This window comes from Talpa occidentalis, unplaced genomic scaffold (assembly GCF_014898055.3).
Source record: "Talpa occidentalis isolate TD23 unplaced genomic scaffold, MPIMG_talOcc4v2.1 talOcc4.11, whole genome shotgun sequence".
Classification (NCBI taxonomy): Eukaryota; Metazoa; Chordata; class Mammalia; order Eulipotyphla; family Talpidae; genus Talpa; species Talpa occidentalis.
In genome coordinates this window covers 48519336-48544296 of record NW_023601104.1, presented here as the reverse complement: position 1 = coordinate 48544296, position 24961 = coordinate 48519336, and the positions used below count along the sequence as shown (strand labels likewise).

General features: G+C 36.5%; 1 protein-coding gene across 3 annotated transcripts in view; it reads right to left on the bottom strand.

The window, feature by feature from the left end:
• The window catches only part of AKAP6 (A-kinase anchoring protein 6), a 529429-nt gene that overhangs the window by 426182 nt on the left and 78286 nt on the right, over positions 1-24961 (bottom strand). For all 3 annotated transcript variants that reach the window (XM_054689765.1, XM_054689756.1, XM_054689754.1), the window contains exon 3: positions 17440-17651. The gene's annotated coding sequence lies outside the window, so the exon portion shown is untranslated. The remainder of the gene's footprint in view (positions 1-17439; positions 17652-24961) is intronic.

Here is a 24961-nt window from a genome sequence, read left to right as displayed (position 1 = left end):
GAAAAAGACAAAGATGTGCACTCTCACCAGTGCTTTTCAATGTAATATTGGAAGCCCTAGCTAGAGCAATTAGGCAAGAAAAAAGCAAACAAGGAATATAAATTGGAAAAGCAAAACTATCATTATTTGCAGATGATATGATAATATACAGAGAGACCTAAAAAAAACCAGGGAAATACTAATTAAAACAATAAACCAGTTTACTAAAGTAGCAGCTTACAAAATCAATACACAAAAAATCAGTAGCCTTTTGATATGCAAATCATCATTTTGCAAAGGAAGAAATTAAGAAAACCATTCCATTTACAATTGTATCCAAAAAATTAAGTACCTGGGAACAAACCTAACAAAGGAGGAGAAAGACCTATACAAGGAAAATTACAAAACTGTTAAAAGGAATAGAAGAAGTCACAAAGAAAAGGAAAGACACATTCCCTGCTCATGGATTAGAAGAATTAACATTATCAAAAGGGCCATCCTACCAAAAGCAATTTACAGATTCAGTGCAATTCTAATAAAAATTTCAACGGCATTCTTCAAAGAAATGGAACAAATATTGCTGAAATTCATATGGAATTACAAAAAACCCTTGAATAGCCAAAGCTCTCTGACTAAAAGGGGAATAATGGAGGTATTAAACTCCCAGACTTTAAACTATATTACAAAACCATAATAATAAAAACAACATGGTACTGCAACAAAAAATGACAGAGACACATAGACCAATGGTGTCTCATATGTGTGAATTTGCTATAGGGTGGGTAACCCTGCCATAAAGAGCTACTATTTCCAAGCACCCCAGGTCCCTCCCACTGATACACTAGAGCAGTGGTCTTTAAGGTGCGGACTCAGTTTTTTTTTTTAAAGATTTATTTATTTATTTATACAAGCACCAGGGTACAGGCCAGATTCGCAGGAGGGTGAGAGAATTCACCAGAGACAGAGCAGGGAACAGAACAGGCAGACTGATGAAATACACTGCTGAGGGGAGCAGTGGGCGCGACAGGAGAGGTCTGCCATGCCATGTGGGACCCAGCAGGCCAGATCTGGCCAGGATCTCTCCAGCAGGCCAGGATCAAACCGGTGCTGCAGAGGCTGTGGACAGCTTCACAGCGCTGCGCTCAACCATCTGCACCACCAGGTGAGCTCTGGGACTCACTCACTCTTCAAGGTGAGGAGATGTAAGGCAAATCTTTAGGAGAGGGGAGAAAATAATAGTTTCTGTTTAATTTTTGTTTTGCCTTTTTACTTTGTACTTTTGTGCATGTCTTATAAAATATGTAATACGTTACTAGAAGGGAAGGTTTATACAGCTTTTTTTTCTTGGAACTTATTTATTGTCATTTAAATTTTTTATTGAGGTAACATTGGTTTACACTATTGTAGTATTTTAGAAGTATAGGGTCCACTGCTTCTCAAGATAAAGATTCAATCAAACTAATTTAGAACTCTCTAGTTAAAACATATGTGGATAGAGATAACTAAGCCTTTCTCCCTATTTACAATATATTCTGCTGAAGGCTACTGAAGCAGTGGTCTCATGCTCAAATGATATACAGATTCTTCAGCAGAATAGCTCTTATGTATACCCCACTTTTCACGCCTCAATTGTACAGAACTCAGCCCTGTGTCCAGGGAGTGGCCAAGAGCAGATATCTTCTGGTGACCCACATCGTGCTGTGCTCAGAATCACTCCATGCTCTGGTAATTAAAGCATATAAGACTGACTATAGTCTCTTAGGATGAGTTCTCTAGAGAAACTCTTCTGACCCTGGTGGCAATACACTCTGTCCACTGATGAAACAGACCACCAACTCATCACAACACAGGGTAGATTCAGCAGACTTGCCAAACATGTCTGGAGTTCAGTGAGGAAGGCAATTCTAACTGACAGGCCCCAGGCTACACCACAGATCAAAACTTAAAAGAATACTAACTCTTCATTGCTAAATCACCTAATCATTTTAAAGGGAATGCTTTACCTATACAGAGGAAAACTCCTCTAGGCAATATTATAACCTCAGAATAGATGCATAATCCCTGTGTCTACTTATATATTCAGTAACTGAAGGGGGAAAATGTGAATTTAACTATACAGAGTATTTTAATGCTTTATTGCACAACACACTGTATGGACTAAATCTTTACTAGAACAGTAGTAAATGAACATTTTTAAATGTGGAATTTCCCTTGAACAAGATTGTGAGAGTTTTAATGATGAGTTTTATTACTTACTGGGCCCAAAACAACTTTCTAACATAAATATTTCCCCAAAATTAGGAAGGAAACATAAGGAAAATAAAAGTTGACATATAAACTTGTCATGTGATGTGATTGTTCCTGTCTAATAAGGATAAGAAAAATTTAGAGAAACGGTAGTTGGATAAGATGCTATTATAAGATATATTTGACCATTTAAATCCCACAGGTATGAGATTGAAACAGAAATTGTCCTTCAGCAAGGCAAGCAAGGAAGGCAGCAACCAGTTAGTCCTCCTTTTACATTATGAATAGCCCCAGCCTCCACTGAGCATTACTTAGAATTACCTATATCCTAGGCACTGTGTTAGGTGTTGGGATATTGTTAGTTTCCAAATTTCACAGCACTTGACAATGCAGGTATAGGGAAGAAAAGAAGAGTCCAGAAAATTTAAACCACTTTTCCTAACACAGTCCTAGTGAGTGGTGTGACTGGGATTTGAACTCAGAAGATCGAAGTTATCCCCCTCCCCCTGCCAAGCCCAGCTCACCAACATGCCACCTGCCTTCTTCATGGGAACCAGTTCTCTGAATCTTTCAAGAGGATAAAAGATTGCTGCTTTGCTGTCTTGTGAACAATGCCAGTGTTGTAGACCAGAGTTAAAACTGGCTCCTGTCCATTGGAATTAATTCAAAAAACAAATGAGAATCATGCTTACAAAAGAAAAATACATTCTAGTGGTGAAGTCAGCAGTATGTAATCCTCTTGAGTCAGGATGTAGTAACTTTATGTATCAACATTTGGAATCTCCAATCGGATAAACTTTAATTTCAAAGTAAAAAACAAAATAAACTCTTTCCATCTAGGATTACATATCTCCAGTTCATTAGAATCCCCATCCAATATTCACACTGCATTTTCTCTCCCTCTTCATCACAGCACACTAGCCACACTGAATAAGGTTGTCCCGGACACAGGTTTTAAGAGACTTGGAAAATGTTCAGAGCACAGTAGAAAAATCACAGTGTTAGGAGGAACTTCTGAGAGAGAATGTCTAATAATATCAATTCTGTGGCTTAGAAAAAAAGACAGGAGATGGGGGAAGTATGACCTAAATCTACTACACAATAATAAATTAATACACAATCAAAAATCATTTTCACCAAATTAGAGTTAGAAACTACAGGAATTGTTGGCTCTGTGGGACTGAGGCTGAGGCTGATTCTCAGTCTCTACCAGAGGGATGCGATTAAAGACAATGCTTTATTCTAGAAAGGGAGGTAAGAAAAAGAAAAAGGGGTGGAACGGAAAAGAGAATACATTAATTTTAGTTGTGCAGAGTGAGGGTACTCATAAATGACTGAGAAGACCAGAGAAATGTAAGTCAGTCTTGATTTACAAAGGTTAAAATGTGAATCTGAACTGAGTCATCAGCATGCCATCAACAGCATAGGATCACCTATAGAAAAGGAGAAGAGTTAAAGATTTATCCCTTCCTGTTGAAGAACAGACTCATCATCTCATGAGAGTCACTTTAGACTAAAAAAAAAAAAAAAAAAATTAGGACATCCCTGGTGGTGCAAGGGGTTAAACACCGCACTATGAAGCAATCCGCAGCCTCTGCAGCACAAGTTTAATCCCCGGTTGGCCGGGGAGCAACCCACATGGTGCAGCAGACCTCTCCTGACTCACCCGCTGCTCCCCTCAGCAGTGTTTTTCAGTCAGTCTGCCTGTTCTGTTCCCCACTCTGTCTCTGGTGAATCCTCTCTCTCTCTCACACACACACACACACACACACACACACACATCTCTGGCCTGTACCCCAGCTCTTGTATGCATAAATAAATAAAGATTTTAAAAAAATTAAACTTGTCTACCTAGTAAAGCTTAAACATTTAGAACACTTAAAACAGCCACCTTAGCCAAAGCAATATACAGATAGATAGATACACTGCAATCCCTATCAAAGTTTCAATTGCATTCTCCAGAGAAATAGAGCAAACATTACTGAATTTATATGGAACCATAAAAGACCCCAAATAGCCCCAAAGTAATCCTAACAAAAAAAGAACAACAAGGGTATCACACTCCAGATTTCAAAATATACTAAAATGCTACAGTAATCAAAACAGTATAGCTTTCAAATAAAAATAGACACGCTGATCAATAGAGTTGAACTGAGAGTTCAGAAATAAATCCACACCTACATGCACAGTTAACTATGAAAAATAAATACAAAGAACATACAAAGGAGAAAGGAAGTCTTTTCAACAAAGAGTGTTGAGAAAAATAGACAGCCGCATGCAAAAGAACGGAAGTAGTTGACTATCTCACAACATACACAAAAATTAATTCAAAATAGACTAAAAGGGCCTCCCTGGTGGTGCAGGCAGTTGAGCGCCTCTCTGTGAAGCTGTCTGCAGCCTCTGCAGCACGGGTTCCATCCCAGCCGGCCAGCGAGAATCCCACATGGCGCAGCAGACCTCTCCTGTCTCGCCCGCTGCTTCCCTCAGCAGTGTATTTCGTCAGTTTGCCTGTTCTGTTCCCCACTCTGTCTCCACTGAGTCCTCTCACCCTCCCGCGCATCTGGCCTGTACCCCCATTCTTGTATAAAAATAAATAAATCTTTGAAAAAAAATAGACTAAAAATTTGGATAGAAGACCTGAAACCATAAAATGCATAGAAGAAAACACAGCCAAAACACTTCTGAATATTGGCTTCAGTAATGTCTCCAGTAATCAACCACAATAGCAAGGCAAAATTAAATAAATAAATAAATGGGACTACATCAAATTAAAAAGCATCTACACAGTGAAATAAACTATCATTAAAATGAAAAAGACACTCTACTAATGGGTAGAAAGTATTTGCAAACCATACATCCAACAAGGAGTTAATATTCAGGATTTACAAAGAATTCGTATAACTCAAAAACAAGAAAACAAATAACTTAATCAAAACAATGGCCAGAAGAGTTAAATAGCCACTTCTCCAAATGAGACATACAGATGGTCAACAGACACATGAAAAAATGCTTATCATCACTTATCATCAGGGAAATGCAAATCAAAACCAACCTGAGAATGTTCCCAAAAGACCAGAAACACTTGTTAGTGTTGCTAAGGGTAAAGAGGAACCTTCATACCTTCATACATTGTTGGTGGAAGTGTAAATTGATTTGATACATATGGAAACGATTATGAAGATTTCTCAAAATATAAAAATAGATCTATCATATGATCTATCAATTCCATTCTTAGATATCTACCCAAAGAATGCAAAAATACTAATTCACAGGGATATATGCACTCCTATGTTCATTGCAGCAACACAAAAGTTCATTGCAGTAAAAAAGTCAGGCAATGGAAACAACCTAAGTGCCCAAGGACAAGATAAGTAGTTAAAGATGTATATATACACAATGGAATATTACTCAGCTAACTAAAAAAGGAAATCTTGCCATCTTGCCATTTGCAACAATTTAGATGGAACTGGAAGGGGCTGAGTTAAGTACAATAACTTGGGAGAAAGACAAATACTGGATGATATCACTCATGTGATACATAAGGAATCACAACAAGGGAACAAAAAAAAACTAAACCAAAACAAACCCTAGAAATCCGACTGTAGAATCAAGGCTACCAGAACAGTAGGACATGAGGACCTAAGTGGAGGGGGCTCAAGGAACTCTGATGGTGAGTTAATAGTGCTTTGCTGATGGGTGTGATATTGTAACATGCATCTCAAGAAGTATAACCTATACCCCTAAATCATACACAGTGCGTTAAACCAGAGTCACCACAATTAAAAAGTCAATTTTTAAATAAGAACACTTGTGAACAATTTAACCTCTATAACTTTTTTTGGCACAAGAATTTTATAGAACAAAATTTAAAATCTATTTGCTATAAGTAATACAATTTAATAGTCTATAGCACTCATAAGAGAAATTTGTTAATCTTATTCTTAAAAACCAAATATAACAAGGAGAAGAGTCAAAGTAAAATTACAAATGCCCGATGAATTGTGGAATTACTGCTCTAGTGATAATTATTTGAGGATGACATGAAAGACAATGGAAACCTTGTCAGAAGCTTACACTGCTCTAAAGGATAGGACTCCTGTTCCCAAATCTGCCACCTTTTTTGGCCACTTCTCATTTAATTCATTTAGGTCGGTTTGTTTTAATAGCTAAACACTTAGATATTTTCTGCTGAGAATCTACCATGATGGTTACCAAAAAAATAACAACATCCTAATCAGTTATTGACTATCCGTCAAGCAAGTACCAGACGCCTTTCTGGGGGCCATAGACTGTTCTCAACTAGACTGTGAGACAAACATCAGCATTTCCACTTTACAGATGAGGAAACTGAGGCTCTGCAACTGTCTAAGCCATGGTGTTAGTATAGCAAAAAGCAGAATTCAATCCCTGTATGCTCTTTGCACTACTTCACTAGCTCATTTAAGGACTTAATTTCATCACTAAGTTATAATAGTATTAGTAAAGACTAATACTGTTGTAATGAAGTATAATTTAATGCAGCATGAAACTGCTGTATTTGGCCATTTTGACCTACAAAGCATGTACACTTTTATTTGTTCTGAATGTTTGCAGCAGTAGTGTGAGTTTCTAAAGCTATTCTATCCAAAAAGGAAGAGTAGGGGAGAACCAAATATTCCATATTACCTTATGACATAAAATACATGTATGGCTAAAAAGAGAAAGAATTAGTTAAAATTCTATTAATTTGAAAGATTCAAAAACTGTTGAAAAGTTTGTGTGAGAGGTAGTTTTAATTGAAATCTTATGTACTGACTATAGGTTAACCACAGAAAGTACTGTGCAAAACAAGCTAATAAAACACACAACTGTGAAATTTAATAGTTTAAATTAAAATGTTTTCATCTACAGAAAGTATATTAAGCAAATTTAAAATATTCTATGAAGCATTATAAACATCATTTTGGAAAAATCACAAGGCAGAACAATGATGCATAAAATAATCAAGCTAAAAGGAAACAAAAATTACTCAAATTTAACCCTTTTGTTTTACTGTGGAGGAAACTAGTGTTCAGGAAGCGTATGTCAGCAGTACTTGAACCCAGGTTCCTTACTCCCTGTTTAGAGCTCTTTAAAACAGGTCATAATAACAAGATACTTGAAAACACTATAATGTCTTTGTGCATTACAACTAGCCATGGCGTGTATGGCAGATGTAAGAAAATTTTCATGAAGCATAATTTTTATCTTGTAGCATGATGAAGTTGCTAAAAGTAAATACTTTAAATATGTTTCATGACCATAAAATAAAAACACTGTGAGTTTTAAAATTTAACAGCATTACATATTCTTACTTAGCCTGTATTATTATGGTGTAACCAGAACATTGCCTTCTTCCAGGATGTTTTTCTAATTGCTTTTGGATATTGTTTTGCCTTTTTAAAGAGGAAGGCATTCTAAAAATAGGGTGCTGACAAAATGGCTTGAATTTCAAGAAAAAAAAAATCTCACACCTGCTCACTGAGAAATAAATACTCAGTTCAAAAGCGTGACATTTAGAATATGTCTTTGGTATAAAATTCAGCTATAGACATCCACTGCTTAAAGATAGCTTGCCTCTATTTCAAAATAAATAGCAGAAACCAGTTATCTTATTTCTTTCATTATGAGGCTGTATGTTCTTCTGGAAAAAAAAATTGTATTATTCTGGGCCTGTGTTTTCCTTTATTTCTCATTACAGCATTTCTAATAGGAATAGGGAAGGGTTGATTGTCATGACTTATATTCTCCTATCTAGTGTTTTCATCAAAGATTCTTTCAAATTCCAGGAATGCATCAATCAACCTGAGGTTAACAGCTAAGGATTCATGGCTTAAAGGAGAGCAGATAACAGTTCCTGAAGGAGGCTCAAATTCATTAAAGAGATAGAAAGAGACAACTACAAGTAGAAGAATCAATGACTCTTCCAAATGACCTGTGAAACCCCAGCTCTCTTGCAGAAACCTGTGGAGACCAGTAGAGAGGAGGAGCCCATCAGAGCTGCTCATGCAATGTCCCTTATTCCATTAGAAGAATTTAGAACAACTGGGTAGTGATGGTGCCCTAACCATCAGTCAGTCACAAGAACTTCATGGCATGTTTTCTGGAATAGCACAAATCACTTACGGGTGTTGGGAATCCTGAAAAACATCACTATAAAAGAGAATTTATTTTGTCAACATACTGAATACAATCATGTTTTCTGTCGTAGAATTATGTGGATTGATTCATTCTCGCAACAAATATTTGTGGAGCACCTACCATATGCCAGGCACTATTCTAAGATTTCAGGAAATAATAATGCACAAAATAGACAAAAATCTCTGCCCTCATGTAACTTGATTTATTCTAGGGGGAAACAAATTTAGATAAATAAGATGTATAGTATGAAGATATATAGTGTAAGGGCTATAAATAGGATGTATAGTATAAGTGCTATGCAAAAAAATTAAATGGAGAAAAGAAATTGAGATAATATATATGCCTAGTAAAATATAAGCATTTTAAATATATTAAAGGTTCTTCTTTCCATTCATAAGAGCTCTGAAAAAGCTTTTCTCAGTTTCTGTCTAGAGAGAAGGAGAAATTACATTTCTTCTTGGGGGAATAATAATCTTAATCTCACTACTTCTGAGTAGTAAAATAATATTTTTATTTACCAAATGCATCAATAACTTTATACAAAAATACCTCATTGTGTCCTGTAAAATGGATATTCTGCCAGTTTTATCTGTGGGAGAAATGACACTCTAAGAAACTCTAAATCCCAGATCTAATAATTTTAAGTTAGAGCAAAGATTTAAACCTAAATAGCCTAACTCCAAATTCTACCACACCAAGCTCTTTGTGTTTAGTGTTTAGATTTGGGGTGCCAGGAGACAGAAACATGACTATTTTTCCCACGAGACCACCCCCACCATGAATCTCCAGAGTCTATCAATCTACATACATATGTGTAAATTGTTGGATTTTAGGACTCCAAAACCCAAAATGGGCACCTCTCATTTGGTGTAAGCTAATGCAAAAAAAAAAAAAAATCATCTTAGATTTAGTAATTAATGACAAGTCCATCCCCCATTGAGGTTCTAAACTATCTTTGAAAAGAAACATTTTGTTTTGTCCTCATGCTGGCTGACAGGTCTCATTTTACTACTTCTTGCTTGATAGCTGAGCATACTCACTATTTATACAAGGATGGTATTGAGACCTCACATGGAGGAAACAGATAAAAACATTATGACAGAGATCATATTTTTTGTTATTTTCTTAAAGAACACAAAATATTAAAATACATAAGTTTATTCACCTTCCCAATAAATAAACCAAATAATATTAACCACAGTAAAGAACAAAAGGAAAAACATGGTGAAACATGTTTCTTTTCAGGTGATTGCATTCCCTTTCCTTGGTCCTCTGCCTCCAAATATTTCTTTTCAGTTTAATAAAAATTCAAGTGTTAAATTTATGTAAATCAAACCATCATGATGTATACCTTACATTTATATAATGACATCAGTTTTTATCAATAAAACTGGAAAAATGTTTTAAAAAATCAGGTATTACTAAATTAGTGAAAATCCTATCTTAATTCACCAGTCAGACCCTTCATTTGTTCTCTAAACGATCAAGCCTGACTTTGTGGTTGTTTATAGTATTATCTTTTTTTCTATATCTGTCCTTTCTCTTTAAGCAGCTGCTCTTCTAAGGTTGCCATTTCCTTATAGTGTTCTAGAAGAGGCATGCCACTCCCAGCCAAGGCTGAAACATCAGTATACATATATATATATATATATATATATATATATATATATATATATATATATATATGGCATCTTGCTGTGGTATCCACCCACTCACCACCCTCTCTCCCTTATTTTTATTTATTTTTCATTGAAAAATGCAGTGCTAATAATAACACAAAAGGACAAATTTTTAAACTACATTTGCACAACTGCTTCATTTTTGCATATAGCTTTCTACCACATAAAGTGCTGCTTTGGTTATTTCTGGTTGATAAACCAAGAAGATGGCCTACAAGAGTGACTAAAAGGAGTTTTAAAGGACCATTCTCTTATAATTCACATAAAGGTAAAAAAATTAGGTTAAATACAGTGCCAAATTTGAATTAACTATTAAAAGCTAAATGTTGGGCCTCCCCTGGTGGCACAGGCATTTGAGCGCCGCGCTATGAAGCTGTCCGCAGCCTCTGCAGCACTGGTTTGATCCCGGCCAGCCGGCGAGGGTCCTAAATGGTGCGGCAGACCTCTCCTGTCTCGCCCGCTGCTCCCCTCAGCAGTATATTTCGTCAGTCTGACTGTTCTGTTCCCCACTCTGTCTCTGGTGAATCCTCTCACCCTCCCGCACATCTGGCCTGTACCCTGGTTCTTGTATATAATTAAATAAATCTTTAAAAAAAAGTTAAAAATAAAAGCTAAATGTTAGTAGATAATTTCATAAGAGTAACTGTGTTATTTTGTTTCAGATATGCTACTTTATTCCAATGCAATGGGAATAAATAGTAGCAGAGGAGATGGGGTTCTGGGAAGTGTTAATAAAGAGCATTGAGGCAGGTTCAGAGCTATTCCAGGTGACAGTGATAGAAGGCTGGTAGGGTAGAAACAAACTATGAACACTAAAACTTGAAAAAGCTGAAAAGATGTGGGAGACAAGGATTTTTGAGTGAACCTTAAAAACAATGAATTACATAATAAAAAAAATTTTTAAGCGACGAATTGAATGAAAAGAAAAGAATGTAGGAGCATAGTCCTAGCTATGCCTGGAACTCCATATTGAGGTACCTCCAGAAGAAGGGAAAAACTGATCAGAACAGTCTTACAAGAAGAATCCAAACAACACAGTATTAAATCTATGATAATCTTTCCAATAATATACATGTGTATGCCTTTAGTTGTCCTAATTCGTAACGTTTTTTCCTTTAGCACATGATCTTGCACACAGTAGACATTTAACATAATTGTTGATTGACTACCAGTAAAATCTGGTTTTACAGACTGATGATCGACATTGTGGGTATTAGGATAGTTACAGGGTAACTGGGTAAGGATATGAGTTCTTAGAGCTTGATCCTTGGAGAAGACTCCTCCACCGTCAGTCCTCTAAAAGTTGACAAGTGCCCTCATGGATTTATTCAGGTCCTTGTTTACTCATAAAGTAAAAATATATATACCTTTTTGCTGTGCAAGTACCATCTTTCATATTAATTCTCTAACAAATCTGCACATCTAAAGATTAACATAGTCACTTCTTGATTTACATGGTAAGTGAGAATGCTTCATCTATTCTAAGGTCCAGGAGTCTGTCACCAGCATCTCATTATTATAAACAGTAATGGCAGATTTGGACTTATGAACATTAGCATGGCTGGAACTGCCTTCCTGGAGAAGGGTTCATTATAAATATTGACTTGTAATTCCCTTTTTAATTAAAAAAAAATGTGAACTCTTCCTGCAGCAATATAATCTCAAATTATAGGCCCCTCACCTCCTGGGGAGAGCAAATAGAAAAAAAGGATAGTGTTAAAAAAAAAATACCCAACCAGCATAAAAATGTTGTACAATTTAAATGAAAGTTAAACAAAGAAAATGATAAAAGTAATCATGTGGTAAACAAAGGGCAGGAGAATAACTATAAACAATGAACCAATAGGATGGCTAATTAGCTAGTTTTGCAAACAAGATTTGATTTTTCCCCTGAATGCAATAGTGGTAACAAATAAGCCTGACCTATTAAATATCTTCAGTATAATGTAATGTATCTCCAATTGCCTATAAAAGAAACACCATGGAATTATTATGCATGGTGCTGAACTACCAGAGATGCTTCTAAATTTCCATTCATAGGGTCTTCGCTCTGTGTTGTTTTGACAATGGTCCTTGGGTGTTTTTAAGTTCTACAATTCTATTTGAACTGTTTCAAAGCAAAAGTCTCAAACTCAAACATCTACAAGGCTAGGGATAGGTAAATGGATGGGAATGGGGGGGGAATCATAATGAATTGCACAATAATGCTCCATCTAAAGTTGTCAGCTCTTGTCAAGTGAGCCACATGTAATTCTTCAAGAGAAGTTTGAAATTTACATTGGTGTGTTAATACTTTATATCAAAAGGGTCATACAGGACTGGTTACATCATTCACTGGATCCAGTGTAAAATGAAAATGCAAAACCCCTTGCTCAAAAATTTTCAGAATTTCAAGATGGTGACAGCAAAACATTATATTTATTGTAGACTCTGCTAAGTGGAGGGTCCTATGTGACTTTAACAGGTTGCAAGCTCATGAAATCTGCCCTGTAGCTATACAAAACAAACTGGAGACCAGGTTCAGCTCAAGAATCACCTAAATCCTATTCTAAGGGTTCTACATTCTCTCCCCTACTTACCCTTGTCACTCAAAGAATGCAGCTTGCAGTTACAAGATAGCTGGAAGACTTTGGAGCATGACCTATAGCTGAAGAACAGAGAAAAACATAACTGGTGGCTTACAAGGGAAACAAGTCTCTCCATTGTACTCAAAACCAACTGGGAATTCAGTCATTGACAGGTATGTGCTTGCGGAGGAGAAATCTTCTGCCTTATTAATTCAAAATATTGAAAAGTCTGCTGCTATGGCCAAATTCCTATTAAAAAGTGATACTCCCCTGAAAAGCCTTTCCACTCATAATCTATCCACAGAGTTGAGTATATACCATTGCTTATCAAAGAGGATTAGTTCATCTGCAAGTGATTGTCACAAGTCAGAATACCATATACATATGTGAACATGCTCCTAAAAAATTTCATGAAAATACAATCATTGTTTTGGATCAATTAATTAATATGATTGTGTAGAGAAATGTTTCCCATTTGAAACATTTTGTTTGTGAAAATGAATGAACAAATTTCTCATGGCTGGATGTGTTTGGTACATACTTTCATGTGGCACATATCTCTACTACCACATGCACTGGAACATTCTATTTAGAAAACTTCCTGGACAGTTGTAAAGATGAGAAATGTCTTTCAAAACAAGATGGAAAAAAAAAATCTCTCCTTAATTGATCTGTCATATATTTTATATTTCCTTGTGTCAGATATATGTCAATTGAAATAGATGTACTTTTGAGTGATTATAATTATACTTTTCAAAATAACTTAAACCAACAAATTTTTCTGTTTATTTTTCTCTTTCCCTCTAAAATGTAATGGAGGAAGAGGTCTGTATTTGTGTTTCCATTGCTATGTTCCCTGACATTGCCTGGTACACAGTAAATACTCATTAAATACTTGTATGAATTGAATCCATATGATCAAAATAAACTATTACCCACTGATTCTAGAATTGAAAATAGAAGAGACTTAGAGATTTGTAACAGGACCACAAAACTCCCTAAATTCCACTTTGTTGTTGTTGTTTTTAATTTCTTAATTGGAATGCATTTGCCATAGTCACTATACCTAGTAACTCTGTTGTTTTTTGATTAGACACTCTTATTCCTATAGTACATGTAGCCAGGAGCTTAGGCCTCCTTGGAGCAGGCTAGGACAAAGGTTAAATTCTTCCCAGAACCTAGAAAAGGCTAATGAGCTCAGTAGAATATTTCTAAGTATTCACCAAACCAGAATCAATATCAATGTACTATCAGTGTATGCATTAGCCCCACAGTCAAACAAAGAACAGCCCTTAGAGTTCAATAATGACTGTGGGTGTGGATAGTTGGGGATGGGCAAGATGATGCAGAGATGACTGTATCAGCTCTCCTAAGCACAAGGCTTCCAGAATGTTGCAGGAGAATCATTCTTGTACTTTGTCAGAGACAGGAAGTATTTGGGCTGAGCCACTGACATACCCAGAAAAAATGATCTCCCTTTTTCTTTTTCTTGACCCAAGAGATGGATTCAGAATACACCTTCCTATCTGTAAAAAGAAATTTCCCCTACTATTCCTTGTCTGGTGTTACCAGAGAATGCAAATATTTTAAGCTACCAGAGTACTACGTATGTAGGTGATAACTAAGGTACAATGTAGATGATAACATAGGTACAATCATTATTGACTCAGTAAGCCTTGTTTGCAGTACAACTCTATCATACCCACACTCATTGTGTAGCATTTCCCATATTCAGATTGTACTAGAAAAATATGTCTAACAAGGGTAGTGGCAAAGGATCTTAGCATCAATTCTGCATTACTTAATCACTAGGATCAGAGTAGGATTTGACCAAGAAACACACTCATCCCTTCTGTAAAATTGATCTAAGGGTTATAAAAGGGATTTCAATCTACATATGAAGTCTGATTTTCCAACTAGAATGAGAAAGGTTGAGATGAGTGTGACAGAGTGAAATGACTGATCATTATGGTACACACAGTTAAGATGGCATAAAGCTAATGTGACTGTGAGTAAGCATGTGGGTTTCACAGTCAAATCACATTGGTTTGAAATCCTTATTAACTTGTTAACTTTGTCAACTTTAGCCTCACTTTGTTAGCATGGCTAAGGCTTGTTTTCTGAAAAATGTGAATTATAACACCTAATCCTTTAAAGTGAGAATGCTGTCTTCTACATCATAACATCATTATATTGGCTAGCAAGAAATGCACAATGCTTATTCCAATACCTTATACATAAGAAGTACTGAATAAATGATAACTATAGCTGTCAGTGTGGTTATTTTTATCAACCATTCTACAGCCTAGTTATCTACAAATGGTTAATTTCTTTAACCTTGTAACTCAGTAAAGAAAGCCATAACCAGAGGCATGGAGAAAATCAGCTTCCGGTGAGGCTTCCATGGTCTAAACTTGGCCACACAATAAATATGGTCTTCATGATCTTTCACTCATCACTGTGAAATAATATTCTTTAAATTCTAGAAAGTTTCAGTGAGAAACCAATAAATGCAACCACAGAGCAATCTCTCCCTTCCCGCATACACACACCCCTCTCCACCCCATGGGGATATATTAAAACTAAGGCAACTGAAATAGCCTTAGCCAGTAATTAAGACACACAGCTAATCAGAGATCAGCACAGGCTGTAGCCCTCTGCGAAGAAACCAGGCATCAAGATGACAGCTCCCATTACTAGGGCTTTGTTCTCCTGGGGTAAAGAGCATAAAAGCATAAAGTTGGGAAACTATAACTACATTTTGAACATTTGCGGGGGCAAGAGAAGATCACAGGTTCCTCTGAACTGGGAAGATATTCCATCAGATTACTGCATCAGCCCACACCCACCAGCACCCTTCCCATCCTCACTCAAAGCATGACACCACTTTTTCTAACACTGCCCTTAACGAATCTGGTTTCTGCGACTTCCAGTAATTGTACAAATTACCCACGATGAAGCAGCTGACAATACTACTAGACAAAAGAAACAAAAATTTAACAAATAGAAAACTCATTAAAATGCTGCCTTTGGTTATTTTTACTCCTAGCAATTCATGTTACCAAACAAGTCTTTCTCCGTTGTTTTTCCTTGGAAGTAATACTTTAAAAGAATTCTAATGGGCACTGAGTGATTTTTCTACAGACTCATAATCCAACCACTAGACACACCTTCCCTTCCCCCATTGCTATCGAGCACTCCTCCCTGTCACCTTAGAGCTTCTGACTTAGCTGTGTTCACACCCAGAAGTCCCAGCAGAGCTTTCTGTTCACATTATGCAACATTAAAAAGGTTGGCAATGAACAATTGATGTTCCTAAATGTTTGCAATAAAGCTAGGCTGAGCTGACCTCTACCATCCCATACAGCTGCATATGAGCCATATGAGCTTAAAAGACAGAGAAAGTAGCATGTGTGTGATGTGTATAAACAAACTAATTAAAATCCAAGGTCTTTCATTCAGGCTAGTGCCTAATGGGACCAATATGCTCAACTCTGAAAAAAAAAAAATCACTCGAAGCTGGCTAGAGGTATTGCTTTTTCTGCTTTCTGTGATACAGCTTAGATTCAATAAACAAACTAAGAGATTAGGAACTCAGAAGCCCTCATTCTTTCCTATAAGACTTTTCAAAAAAAAAAAACTATCAACTTGGCAACCCTGAGCCAAAAGACCACTCCCTGATTCTAAGTGGACATATTGATCAATTGAACTGACATGTGCCTCCTCCTTTCTCTGTCTTAGTAGCAATCAGCTGCACCAGGGAAATTTATTTCATTTCCCAAAACAAAAGCCAACACACTGCTCCTTACCTGATACTGTCTGACCACATTTTTTAGAAAATAATTGTAACAAAGATACCAAAAGACAGCTAGGAGTTGAAATGAAAATGATACATGTTTATCTGAGTTTCAGAATTAAGTGGAAGCTGTGACTGAACCAGAGATCTGTATTCATCACAATTACTGAGGACCCTGCTATTTATTCATTTTACCAGATTCTGGTTAAAGTTAAGCAAAAGAGAGCAATACCACTGCCACTTCCAGCTCTGCTCAGGGTTACCCTTCACTGAACTGCCGCAGAGAGACTTGTTACAAGTCAGTCTGCAAACAACTCCAGCTATTTTAAAGACTAGCTAGAGATGGAAAAATATTGTGGCAGTCTAGCAACTAACTATTGAAGGGCCTGGATTGAAGGACCACCACATAAATCAAAAGGCTCAAGTAATTTCATTTGGTTTGGTCTTTATGTTTTTAATAAATTCTGTCTTGAACATGCAAGAGATCCCTTTTCAAATGAGGTTATGTCAAATGCTTATTCAGCATTCATTCCTTGCCATGAAGAAACTGAAACCCAACCAAGGTAAATACTGAATTTCATACTGCAAATCACTAAATATTTCATGAGTCACAACAGCCGATAGTGGACTAATTAGCTCTGTCCCATAAAAAAGGAATATATATATACATATATATATCTTTACAATGTTTAAATATTGTGAACTACTTGTTTTAGAGCCTATTTTGGATTTTTGCAATAGAAAATCTCCTTATATTTATGAAAAATTCCATGAGAACACTAAAAATAGCAGGCAGAGATGGAGCAAGACTAATTCTAGATATTTTGATTCCTCTATGATTCTTACAGGCCTTTGTCTTAACCCAGCAGCCTGAAAAAACAGATTTAGGTAAAACAGCCCTTCTTTCCCTAGTCCATTTTAAGCAGACAACATCCCCCCATCTCCGCCTTAGCAGATACCGACTAACCAACAAAACAGCCATGCAATTAAGGCCCAGACATTTAACACTCACCATCTCCTGCTCTCACCGTCCTCTTTTGATGTTTACAGCACATCTGTAAGATGCAATACTAGGAGATGCCTTGTTTGACCTGCTGCATGATGCTGTGACATCAGTTCAGATGATGCAGCTCATTATGGGAAAGACTGCTGTTGCTATGGCAACTGGGATGTGCTAGGAATCCTTGCTGCATTTCCAGTGGAGCCTGAGACAATACGGAAGCCCTGTAAGAAACAGACGATATGCAAAATTTAAACCAAACGAAGAGGATCCCTCATTGGACTAAAATCCATAGATTTAAAAGGGATTTCCCCGAAGGCACTTTGGAAAAAATAAAGATTATTTCCTACTTTGTTGTTACACGTTGAGAAAAAAAGTGGTGGTGAGAGTGTATGTAGATTTAGTACTAAGCAAATAAAACTCAAATACACAATGTTTCTACCTTAGGAAATTTGATCACTTTTTCTTCTCTGGACAGCATAATACCATTTTAAAATAAAAAGAATTTTTTGTTCATTTGTCAAGAACCAGAAGAACAAAGCAGAGAGCAGGAAAAGAATTAAAAATGGAATATAAACAGCTGAAAAAGTAATTCTAACTCTAAAGTAAATAGGCTTTAATTCTCAAAACATAAGCAAGCTCACATAAGTTTTAATTCACAAAAGACGGGCAAACTCCCACCAACAAAGTCTGCCCTGATCATTTTCCCTGAAGGACACAAACTCACAGAATCTTTGCATGCTGAACTCACTTGAGCTTCAGATAAGCACATGAAAGGATGTTCGGAATCAAGGGGACATACCACACTCTCAATTTCTAGGATCCCTTTGCTTAGTCTGCAGAAAACTCCTACCACTCATAACCAACATGTAAAAGGGTCTTTTCTTGGCCAAACCTGATGGCTAGAACAGTGGCAGACCTTCTAGAAACTTCCTAAACCACTGACATTGCAACCATTAGGATTCTGTTTTCTTTCAAGGCAATGAGATACATAGGAAAAAATTACTCATGCCCCTCCACCACCTCAAAAGCGGCAATTGTGTGAAAAGTCACATTTAAACAAGACACAGTGAGGCATTTCTCCAGTTGGTAGAACAAAGCAAATCTAAAGCAATAATGCCTTTTAGTCCTGAGAAAAAAGCAAGCATTATATGGCAAGAACTGGGAGCAGGGAGTCATAGACAGAGCAGCCATCTCTTGCATATTTAATACTCTCAGACGATAGATACAAACAGAATCAAACTGACCTACATCCACTCTATCTTCATCACTGTAGGGAAGAACAACATTCTAAAGGACCAAAATTTAATGAGATAATTTATGTTGTCCCCACTTATTTGAGATTTAATTTTTTTAACATATTTATTTACTTTCACAATATTCCACTCTGTTTTGCCCTACTTGAGATTTTCAGATGGTACCACTGACCAACAGCATGGAGAATGGGAGGATGAAATGGCAGCAAGAATTCAGACAGTGCCTTGGTAAATAGGGGCTGATAAAATGCCTGAAAGGTGCCAAGATCACAGCAGGATGCACTATCAGCTGTGCACAGAGCAGTCCTGCCCTGGATGGGAAGCCAGGATTGTTCTTGCTTTACCTAATGAGGAATTGGGAGACTAAAAGCAAGAAGTGAAACTGTCTGCCCATGTCACCCATGCTCTCAATCACAGGCAGAGCCTGACTCTCACTTTTTATTTTAGACCACAAGACATACTGGAGGAAGTAACAAGCACCCACTCTACTACAAAGAGCACTTATTTGGGATTCAGGAAACATAATTGTTAAGGCCATAGATAGTGGCAGATCCCACAGGTTAAAGGGTCAATCCTGCAGGACTGTATGCACACAAGCACACGCACACACACACTCAGATGCCAGTCGCCAAGTCCAGGTTATCACCTTACTTCTGATTAGTTATAGATTAAAGTTTCCAACAGCCCCTTCCTTGGGCACAATTAATTTGCTAGAGTAGCTCACAGAGCTGCTCTGCAGAACTGAGAAGCATTTTACTTTATTAGATCATTGATTTGTTATAAAAAGATATAACTCAGGAACAGTCAGATTGAAGAGAAGCATTGGGTAAGGAATGAAGTAAGGGCACTGAGTTTCAATGTTCTTTACAAGCATGCCACTCTCCCAGTTTCCAAACCTATTCTTTTGGGTTTTTATGGATGCTTCATTACACAGGCAGTGTCTAAATCATGTCTATGGGCAATAGATTCAAACTCCAGTCCATTTCTCCTCTCTGGAGATTTAGGGATGGCCATGAAAGTTCTAATCTTCCAGTCACTGGATTGGTGGTTGGCTCCCCTGGCAACAACTCCCATCCTTAGGTGACCTAGGGGCATTCCAAGAATCTCTTCAATAGCATAATAAAAGATACCTATCAATACATCCCTCTCACCACCTAGGAAATGCAAGAGTTTCAGAAGCTCTGTCCTAAAAATGGGGTCAGTAAATATGGGAGTGATTATATCTCTTCAAATTCATGATTTTGTATTTTTCAGGTAAATACCCAGAAGCGGAATAACTGGGTTACATGGAATATCTATTTTTAATTTTTTTGAGAACTCTCTGTAATACGTTCCCCAGTGACTGCACCAACGTACATTCCCACCAACAGTGTTCAAATTTCCCTTCTCTCCATATCCTCTCTAGCACTTGTTTTCTGTCTTTTGGGTGATAACCATTCTCATAGGAATGAGGTATCTTTTTGTTATTTTTATTTGGATTTTCCTAATAATAAGAGATAATGAACATCTTTTCATGTGCCTATTGGCCATATGTATGTCTTCCTTAGAAAAGGGTCTATTCAGATCCTCTGCCCATTTTTTAATCTGATTATTTTTTCATGGTTGAGTTTTATGAATTCTTTGTATATTTTAGATATTAACCCTTTGTCAGATATATGATGTACAAATATCTTTTCCCATTCCATAGGATGTCTTTTCATTTTGTTGCAAGTTGCAAGTTTTTTTTGCTATGCAGAACATTTTCATTTGATGAAGTCTCATTTGTTTATCTTTTGCCTGTTTCCCTTTCCATTAGAGTTGAGTTCCCAAACATCTCTAGGGCTAATATCAAGGAGCATGTGATTATCTTTTCTTCTATGTATTATTTACAATAGCTAAATAGGAAACAATGCTAAGTGTCCACTAACATATAAATAGATAAGGAATCTGTATTATATTCTACACAGTAGAATATTATTCATCTATTAAAAAAAAATAAAATCCTGCCCTTTACAATATGAATGGATCTAGAGGGTATTATGCTTAGTGAAATAAATCAGAGAAAGACAAATACCATGTGATTTTGCTCAAATGTGGTATATAGAGAAAACAAACAGATGAACTAAATAAAGCAAAAAATAAGCTTTTGTATAATAAAGACCAATGGTGGGAAGAGAGGAAGTGGGTAAATCACTGGGTCTCTGAAGGACCACATGGGACAGAGTCATCTTCTCCCCAAATATGCACTGACACATGAAATTGCAGTGAATAAGAAATAAATATTTACTGTATTAAGTAAGCTGCTGAGATTTGGCTGTAGCTTATTATATGTAAATGCTCTATGTATAGAAGAACGCATAACAATTTAAAATAGAAATCACAGAAATACATATAAAGAATATTATGTATTAATAATAATATTATGTATTTATTGTAAACTATTATAAAATGTTTTAAACAGCTTCCCTTATTACAGGTCTTCTCAGAGCCTTTAACCTGTTCATACAAGTTGAGAATTTCCTATGGGAGGAATAAAGTATGCTACATTTTCCTAATTTATTTCATCATAGAATCCTTTTGATATGGACTAATCTTCCATTGGCTGTCCATACTCAGCATGATAAACATGGCTATAAATAACAATGGGCTAGAAACCCCCCAAATTACTCCTTCAGCCTAAATAATAGAAGAAAAAGTAAAATTTCTCTCATCTCCAGTACAACTCAATCTGCCTCCAATTTTTCTCTGCCATCCCGAACTGCAACACAGAAATTTAGTGGTGTTATTATAGATAGAGGAACACTCATAAATGTTTCCTTCTGGCCATTTTCCCACTTACAATTAGGAGTTGTGCCCCAAATCCTTACCATTTTAGTTACAAATGAGTACTATTTCTGAATTATCAGCTCAGGACACATATATACATCTTGTGATTGTATTTTAGGGGCTTAAAATATCATAAAGCCAATTCTGAAAATGTGGCAGTCCTGCATCCTTTAAAGGTACCATGTGAAAATTTCTAGATCAGAGGAATGTTAGTTATTAGCTGACAACTGTCGTCATGAGCTGACAATTTGGAAATAATACTAGCTGATTTCATTGGTAAGCCTTCAAATTACCTTAGCTAAATACAATAATTGTGTAGTTCTTTTTCATTTGAAGTCTGTATGCATGTTCCTGATTGCAGGTGACTTTCAATGTAGTCATTCAGGGACTCTGACTATCTTGAGGTTTCTTTCACATTTCTCTAGAAACTTAGCATCCCTGGCATTTTCAGCAATTGTGGTAAGAAGGCAAAGGAAAGGTTTTCATGGTCCAGATCTGGAAGTACTATCTTCACTTTTACCCACTTGCCATTGGTTAAAATTTAGTCAAATGTCCACACATACTGCAAAGGAAGCACACTTTGTGCCAGGAAGAAAAGGAGTCAGGTATAATACAGTTATCCAACCTGAACTTCGTTCCTGGCTACATTAACATATGTCTGCAATACTACCAGTGGGTCCCTTAAGCTCAACTGAACACTCAGACAAGACTATCACAACCAACATTTGGCACTAGTCTGCTCTGAGAGTTTGCCAGCAGGGTAGCATCTCCTGTGCTGCAGTCTTAAAGCAATCCTTGCTGCAATCCATACAGTGTCCAGAAGCTATTCTATTTAGCCCCAGTGACAGCTCAAGAATGCAGAGATAAAACACATCAGGCAAGTTCTAAAGTGTACAGCTTTAAAAGCATTAGTCATCACAGGAGCCCATATCTTTGTAACAATTTCATAAGCATAACTTCCATAGTCCTCACAAAAAATACGCCCAGTCACTGCACTCAGAGAACCTCTAAACTATGGCTTCCTGATAGTATCTATAGCTATATCAATACAGACTAAGAGTTTATTCCACATCGTCCACGTGAGATGTTGCCAGAGAATATATTGGGTGGGAAGGAGGGGACCTTTCAGAGGTCCCTCAGAGCCAAGATCATGGTTATATGGATCTCCTTCTTAAGAGGAGAGTCAGGGTCAGACCATGGTAATTTCCCTATTTCCAAGTAACCATTTTTATCAGTAAATCACCATTTTTACCCACAGCAATATTGCCTAACAATATTGTTGACATTTTATAATCTTCATGGTTCTAGAGGAACAGAGTTACAGAGTTAACCATAGATCAAATTTTCCTGCAGGAGGAAAGAAGGCTTCAGTAATCCTCTTCAATCAGTATACTTTATATGCTTTCTGAGATTATTTGGAGGCCAAAACTACAGTAGACACCAAACTACAGTGGACATTTGTAGCTCTCATCATTGTTGAATTCTCAGCATCCCTTTTACTTTTTTAGATAACCATGTAAAGCACATTATAATAATATATAAGCTTACTTACTTGCTGTGACCTGATGTTCAGATTATTATTTTTCTCTCAGACATCACCTCTTCCACATTTAACCTATATGCTTTGGGTGGGAATCCAATCAAAGAATGAAACATGTGACTCAGTCTTAACCCAATGGTCTGTTACATTCACCTGATCCACAAAACTAGTTCAGAGATGGGTAATGAAACCCCACTGAAGTCAAAGAACTAAAATGAGACATTTTAAGGGAAATTCAAGTCGGCTTATGGTTTTGAATGTGAAAGAATATCAAATCTGAAGCTGTTCCTTCATTTTACACTAATGAGTGAAGAATATGTTTGAAAATAAAGACAACTCAACAGCAAAGTCGAAAAACAAAAAACTAACACAGCTTTAGACAGAAATCAGCTCTATACACAGGATTTCTTACTAGTTTTTCAATTTCCTGTGAATCTATAATGATTTCAAAATAAATAAAAAGTTTTTTCTTTAAGTGAAAAAAAAAAAAAGAAATCAGCCCTACTCTAGCTTTTTAGGTTATAAGAGTCAAAAAGTCCCTCTTTCTTCTTAAGTCAGTATGTTTGGGGATTTTAGTCACAGTAAACAGAGATTTAACTGATCCACAAAGCTATCTGAGAAACTCTGCAATGTGTGTGTAGGCAGCATCAGCATGCAGCTTCCTTGGAAGAGAAAAGAAAAGTCTGAATCCTAAAGTAGGGTATGAAGCTCAGCAATGGGACCCCTTCAAAGGATCAGAGCCATCATCAGTTAGAGAAGGAAGGAAGATGTAAGGCAGCATGGATCTTTTCTCTTGGCTGTTTCCCAAGTTTTGACAGTGACTCACACCCCAGTAAGCCTAAGCCCCATTCTTCTGATCTTTTCCAGCAAAATTCCATCAGCAAAGGCCAAAATTTTGGTGAACAAACACCTAGATTTAGAACCTGAAGCAGTACTTAGGGTGATTTTGTTCACAGAAACTGGCACCAACAAATTGAAACATTTTCCCTGCCATCCTTCTGAATTTAATATTTTCTTGTCTGATTTATAGGGTTAGAGTTACTTGCTGTTTCAGTTAGATTTAACTCCAAACACATTCAACATGAAATCAAGTAACTTTAATGTGCTAGTGGAAGCATAATTTTGCTGCCTTATATGGAGAAAGGAAAATATTCAGGACCAACATATGAAGTAAGGGTTTATGAGCCATTTTAATTCTTCGCTGGTTTTCTGGGGCTTTCCTGTTTTAGCATTTAATTTTTCAGCCCAAGTAGATAGTTCTTCAAGATACTAACCATGTCTTGTGCTATTTTTGATTTCCCCATGGCCTTTAGCACACTGATAGGCATAAGTAATTCCATAATAAGTCCTTCTTAATTCTTAATTCTTGTTTTCAAAAAGTAACACTGTTTCCATTGCAGGCAAAGACAAACATCCTGGCAGCTTCTCCTCATCACCCCGGAGTTTGAATATTAAGATTTTACTGTTACTCATATACAATAACTCTTTCTTCTTTCTTTTGCTATCTAAAATACCAAAAAGAAATTTGCTACTAAAAATGACAAAGCAAATCAGCTAGCAAACACCTATAATGTATCATCAGAGTCCTCATTTGCAGAAGGGAACAGCAGTCATGATAGACCAGTTTTCAAGCAATTTACAACTGAGCCTTATAACTAACATAGTATTTCAACCCACATAGTATTTTAAACTAGACTCCTCCCCCCACCCAAAAAGAATTATTCATAATATTTAACCAAATATTTAATCATTTAATATTTAACCATAATATTTAATCAAATATCTAAACCACACCTGTAAGAATTCTTCCAACATAAACATAAAAATATCAAGAAAAATGGGGTTTTTCAAAATAACTCTAGCTAGAGAAAGTCATTCCTTTTTCTATAGAAAAGTAACAAATTTTATCATGCGTTCCTAGGTAAAATTCCTA